We start from the raw sequence: 7,316 nt of genomic DNA on the forward strand, positions 1-7,316 counted from the left end.
TGTAACCTGAAGCAATGGCACCCCACTCCAGTACTCTTGCCTGGAAAATCCCATAGACGGAGGAGCCTGGTTGGCTGCAGTCTATGGGGTCGCTAAGAGTCGGACACGACTGAGCGACTTCACTTTGACTTTTCACTTTCATGCATTGGGGAAGGAAATGGCAACCCCTCCAGTGTTCTTGCCTGGAGAATCCCAGGGATGGGGGAGCCTGGTGGGCTGCCGTCTATGGGGTCACATAGAGTCGGACACGTCTGAAGTGACTTAGCAGCAGTTGTTCAACATTTCATGTAAAAAAATGAATATATAACTTTGCTCCTTTGAATTACATAATAGACACCACTGCTCACCACTATATGAATATGGATAACTTATTTATGCTTTCTCTGCCTTGGTTTTCACTTTGTAGACCAGGTTCCATAATATAATATACTATATAGAGTTATTGCAAAGATTAGATGAAATCAGCATGGAAAGTCTTACAACCTATACATAATAAGAATTCAATTAACAGTGTCTTTAAGATAACATGGTGTGGGGCAGGGAAGCCCACATTTCACAGCTACAGACTTTTAAAATTTTAGCTTCTCCTTATACCAGCATTATAATCTTGTACAAATTACCTCTCTGCATTTAGTTTCCTTATTTAAAGAATAAATTAAAAGTATATAGCACACAGCATTGTTTTGTACCTAGTGATAATACATGTAAAGCACTGGTTCAGTAGTCAGTAAATGCATTTAATAGGTGCCAACAAGGTATTATACATGTATATGTATAAATTAATGAAACTAAAAAAATATGCAATTATAAAAAGTATGTTTAGACTTTTACATTCTAAATTTACAATTACGTTTTAAAGTATTTTAAATGTTAGTGTATCATTTTTAGCATATATAATATTTTTCTACCAATCATTAATAATGAGGTAGAAATTAAATAACCTAATTAAAATGGAATAATTCAGTATTGAAAACGTTTCTCCAACTGGTAAAGAAATAGATGAGGGTTTAGCTTAATGATTTTTCCCCAGAGGTTTCTTACATATTTGTTAATTCAGGGACAAAAACAAATGGATAAGAAGGTGAAGACTGCAATGCCCCATCTTTATTTGTATATGAATCACGGCATGCTGCTTCAGATATTGAGGGTCTTGGCTTGTGGTGCTCAGTGTTGGCTTGCCAAGTAGCTGAGACTCCATCCAGGGAGAGACTCCATTCTGTCTCATGTGCATCATCACCCATGCTGCTCCCTCAAAACCTGGAATGCCAGGTTTCAGGGTGTCTGCTTTCAATAGCACCTATGATTTTATAAAGTGTCCAAGCAAACTCACAAATTTGGATGGAACATTTTGTTTTTTACATCTTAGCAAGCAGCTATTCAGATCCATGCATATTCTTGGAAGTAAATGCTGATAAGAAATATGATAATCCCAGACCATTGTAATGGAAAGAACCAAACCAGCCTGATTGATGAATTTTACATTTTATTGATTTGGCCCAACAAATTATACTTATAAATGATTCTGAATTATTTTCTGTGATGGTGATTCTCAAACATATTCAAACCAGGGCCACTTCAACAAGGGCAACTGATATTTTCAGAGTAGCAAAAATGGGATATATACTTGCTTCCCATTTAGAAATAAGTTATTCCTGTTGCTCTGATAGGTATGCTCCATTAGTAACTTTTAAAATCCTAACCTCTATTTCAGAGTCTCTTTCTGCCAAGTGATTCAACTCATCACTTCCCAGTTATTTGTCCTGAAACCCCACTTGGTGGTGACCCTGTTTTACATATTTCCATCCCATATACTTGGGCTTCCCTCATCTTTCAGACTGTAAAGAACCCGCCTACAATGCAGGAGACAGGTTTCGATCCCTGGGTGGGGAAGATCCCCTAGAGAAGGGAATGACAACCCACTCCAGTATTCTTGCCTGGAGAATTACATGGACAGAGAAGCCTGGTGGCTTATGGTCCATGGGATCACAAAGAGCTGGACACAACTGAGAGACAAGCACTTTCACTTAAAAAAAAAATCTCTTGCATGTCTATTGTTTTGCTTTAAACAGTCTCCTTGGTTCTGCTCCCAGAGATCAACGAACACAAATGCCATATTGCGTTTTTAGATTTGAAGCCCACAGGAAGCTCTTCTAATTTTCCCCTCTGCCAGTAGATGCTGGCAGTAGATGCCCCCACTTCCTGGAACATTTTTCTTCAGAAGTGTCTTTATTACAATTTCTTCTGCCCAGTATCCCACTTGTTTGTGTTAATATCTTAGCTTCCCACTAAATAGAAAGCCATTTGAGGAATAGGAACATGTCTTGTGCATCTTTTTCCCAGTATTATCCTGGCATATATATGGCAATCAATATATAAATGTTTTTAGTGAACCCTTCAAACCAACATAGTTCTTTAAGAATAATTTTCCCCTTGATAAATTTTGATTCCCCTAAAGGGATTTATTAGAATGTTCCTTGAAGAGAAAAACATTTTCAAGTGTTCCTTACTAATGCCATAGATTCTAATATCACTTACATAATATACTATCTCCATTATCTAACTTTGTGAACTTATGTGAAGACTAAATCAAATGGCTATTCTCAGATTATGAGTTTCAAAGAAGTGATTCTGGACATAGAGGGTTTTTTTTGTTGTTGTTGTTGCTGTTTAGATAATCATAAAATGTGTTTGTTTTTGTTATGAAGTAATCACAAAATGTGATTTAGATTATCACATTTAGATAATCCCTATTTAAAACATATACCACGCATTTCTAACTTGGGAGCAACACCAAAGTATTTGCAAGTGTTCTGATCTGGATCCTGAAAATGGGTTGCATAGTCGTGTTTACAGAGCAGTGTTGTTTTAGCATGCTCATGTGCCAGATGCTATATTTATTTTCCTCTTGTTAATTAGAGAGAAAGTAAATGCATGTATTTTCTGTCTCAGAACACTTTTTCTTTTGATTCTGGAAAAATCTCGTTATATTTTTGTATTACAGATTCAAGAATAAATCTGTCAGAAAAATGGTAATGAGCACCTTAACAACTTTCTGTCACATTTAATTTGGCTTTTCTGCCATTGTTTTTCATGCTGAAGTAATAAAAGATTCTAAACTCAGCAGAATTTTATGCAAGATTAATGATATGCTTTTTTAAAGCACCTTTTAGATGGTCTAATGGTATGGACTTCAAGGAAGGGTGAGAAGTTCTGAGTTTTACCGTTAACTTTTACCCTAATCTTTTCTTTAATGTATTTTTGGAAAGTGGGTAAATATTTGCCCTGTGTGGTTAACTTTTCACAAACTTATAGCATTAAAAAGCAATGTCTTATAATGATCTTATTGAGAATTTGTAGGCAAAAGGTGTGATTGATATACATATATATTTATCCATGTGCATTACAACAATTTTCCCTAATTAATTTTTACTGGTGTATAGTTGATTCATAATTTTGCATTGATTTCTGCTATACAGTAAAGTGAATCAGTTATGCATATACATATATCCACTTTTTTTTTGGCATGGAATTAATTTATTTGATATAATATATTTTTTATTATGACATAATTTCATTTAACCTCCAGGCATAAGTACATGGAGAAGGCAATGGCAACCCACTCCAGTACTCTTGCCTGGAAAATCCCATGGGCAGAGGAGCCTGGTAGGCTGCAATCCATGGGGTTGCGAAGAGTTGGACACAACTGAGCGACTTCACTTTCACTTTTCACTTTCATGCACTGGAGAAGGAAGTGGCAACCCACTCCAGTGTTCCTGCCTGGAGAATCCCAGGGATGGGGGAGCCTGGTGGGCTGCCGTCTATGGGGTCACATAGAGTCGGACATGACTGAAGTGACTTAGCAACATAAGTATACAATGTTAATGACATATGTACATTTATTTTTAGAATGGGAATTATGTCATGCTAAGTATATTTTAAATTTTTTAAAATATAAATTTATTTATTTTAATTGGAGGCTAATTACTTTACAATATTGTATTGGTTTTGCCATACATCAACATGCATCTGCCATGGGTGTACACGTGTTCCCAATCCTGAACCCCCTTCCCACCTCCCTCCCTATTCCATCCCTCTGGGTCATCCCAGTGCACCAGACCCAAGCATCCTGTATCCTGCATCAAACCTGGACTGGCAATTCGTTTCATATATGATATTATACATGTTTCAGTGCCATTCTCCCAAATCATCCCACCCTCTCCCTCTCCCACAGAGCCCAAAGGACTGTTCTATACATCTGTGTCTCTTTTGCTGTCTTGCACACAGGGTTATCATTACCATCTTTCTAAATTCCATATATATGTGTTGTTTTACTGTATTGGTGTTTTTCTTCCTGGCTTACTTCACTCTGTATAATAGGCTCCAGTTTTTTAGATTCTATTCCCATTTAGGTCATGATAGAGCCTTGAGTAGATTTCCACACGCTATTGTAAAAGCTTCATATTAGCTATCCACTATATATATAGTAGTATGTATATGTCAGTCTAAATATCCCAATTTATCCCTCCTTTCCCTTACCCTTTGTAATTGTAAGTTTGTTTTCTATATCGGTGACTCTATTTCTGCTTTGTAAATACGTTCATTTATACCATTTTTATAGATTCCCCATATAAGCAATATCATAAGAGAAGGTATTTATTCTTCTCTGTCTGACTTACTTCACCCAGTATGACAGTCTCTAGGTCAATCCAGGCTGCTGCAAATGACATTATTTTGTTCTTTTTCATAGCCAAGTGATATTCCATGTATATACGTACCACAGTTTATTCATTCCTCTGTCCATGGACATTTACACTGCTTCCATGTCCTGGCTATTGTAAACAGTGCTAAACATTGGGGTGCCAGTATCTTTTTAAATTATGCTTTTCTCTGGATATATGCCTAGGAGTGGGGTTCTTGGATCATATGGTATTTCTATAGTTAGCTTTCTAAGGTACCTCCATACAGTTCTCCATAATGGATGACCCAATTTACAGTCCATCAACAGTGTACAAATGTTCCCTTTTCTTCACACCCTTTTCAGCATTTATTGTTTGTAGATTTTCTGATGATGACCATTCTAACTGGAATAAGGTGATACCTCATTATAGTTTTTATTTGCATTTATTTAATAATTAGTGATGCTGAGCATCTTCTCATGTACTTCTTGGCAATCCTTATGTCTTTGGAAAAATGTCAATTTGGATCTTCCACCCATTTTTTTATCAGGTTGTTTCAGGATTTTTTTTAATATTCAGCTGCATGAGTGGGCTTCCAAGTGGTAGAGTGGTAAAGTACCTGCCTGCCAATGCAGGAGATGCCAGGGACTCAGGTTCAATTCCTATGTCAGGAAGATCCCATGGAATAAGAAATGGCAACCCACTCCTGTATTCTTGCTTGAAAAATTCCATGGGCAGAGGAGCCTGATGGGCTGTAGTCCATACTATTAGACCATCTAGAAGGTGTTTTTAAAAGCATATCATTTAATCTATAGATTGCTTTGGGTAGTATACTCATTTTCACTATATTGATTCTTCCAATCCATGAACATGGTATATTTATCCATCTATTTCTGTCCTCTTTGATTTCTTTCATCAGTGTTTTATAGTTTTCTATATATAGGCCTTTTGTTTCTTTAGGTGGATATATTCCTAAGTATTTTATTCTTTTCATTGCAATGGTGAATGGAATTGTTTCCTTAATTTTTCTTTCTGTTTTCTCATTGTTAGTGTATAGGAAGGCAAGGGATTTCTGTGTGTTAATTTTATATTCTGAAACTTCACTATATTCATTGATTAGCTCTAGTAATTTTCTGGTGGATCATCGAAAAAGCAAGAGAATTCCAGAAAAACAACTATTTCTGCTTTATTGACTATGCCAAAGCCTTTGACTGTGTGGATCACAATAAACTGTGGAAGATTCTGAAAGAGATGGGAATACCAGGACACCTGCCCTGCCTCTTGAGAAACCTATATGCAGGTCAAGAAGCAACAGTTAGAACTGGACATGGAACAACAGACTGGTTCCAAATAGGAAAAGGAGGACAATATACAAGGCTGTATACTGTCACCCTGCTTATTTAACTTCTATGCAGAGTACATCATGAGAAATGCTGGGCTGGAAGAAGCACAAGCTGGAATCAAGATTGCCAGGAGAAATACCAATAACCTCAGATATGCAGATGACACCACCCTTATGGCAGAAAGTAAAGAGGAACTCAAAAGCCTCTTGATGAAAGTGAAAGTGGAGAGTGAAAAAGTTGGCTTAAAGCTCAACATTCAGAAAACAAAGATCATGGCATCTGGTCCCATCACTTCATGGCAAATAGATGGGGAAACAGTGGAAACAGTGGCAGACTTTATTAAATCACTGCAGATGGTGATTGCAGCCATGAAATTAAAAGACGCTTACTCCTTGGAAGAAAAGTTATGACCAACCTAGATAGCATATTGAAAAGCAGAGACATTACTTTGCCAACAAAGGTCCATCTAATTAAGTCTATGGTTTTTCCAGTGATCATGTATGGATGTGAGAGTTGGACTGTGAAGAAAGCTGAGCGCCAAAGAATTGATGCTTTTGAACTGTGGTGTTGGAGAAGACTCTTGAGAGTCCCTTGGACAGCAAGGAGGTCCAACCAGTCCATCCTAAAGTAGATAAGTCCTATTTGTTCTTTGGAAGGACTGATGCTAAAGCTGAAACTCCAATACTTTGGCCACCTCATGTGAAGAGTTGACTCATTGGAAAAGACCCTGATGCTGGAAGGGATGGAGTGCAGGAGGAGAAGAGGATGACAGGGGATGAGATGGCTGGATGGCATCACCAACTCAATGGATATGAGTTTGAGTAAACTCCAGGAGTTGGTGATGGACAGGGAGGCCTGATGTGCTGTGATTCATGGGGTCACACAGAGTCAGACATGACTGAGTGACTGAACTGAACTGAACTGAACTGAATTTTCTGGTGGAATCTTTAGGGTTTTCTATGTAGAGGATCATGTCATCTGCAAAACAGTGAGAGTTTTACTTCTTTTCCAATCTGGATTCCTTTTATTTCTCTTTCTACTCTGATTGCTTTGGCCAAAACTTCCAAAACTATGTTGTATAATAGTAGTGGTGAGAGTGGGCAACCTTGTCTTGTTCCTGGGTTCAGGGGAAATCTTTCAATTTTTCACCATTGAGGATAATGTTTGTTGTGGGTTTGTCATATATAGCTTTTATTATGTTGAGGTATGTTCCTTCTATTCCTGCTTTCTGGTAGGGTTTTTTTTTTTTTTTATCATAAATGGATGTAGAATTTTGTCAAAGGCTTTTTATGCATCT

Source organism: Bison bison, unplaced genomic scaffold (assembly GCF_000754665.1).
Source record: "Bison bison bison isolate TAMUID 2011002044 unplaced genomic scaffold, Bison_UMD1.0 scf7180017864042, whole genome shotgun sequence".
NCBI lineage: Eukaryota > Metazoa > Chordata > Mammalia > Artiodactyla > Bovidae > Bison > Bison bison.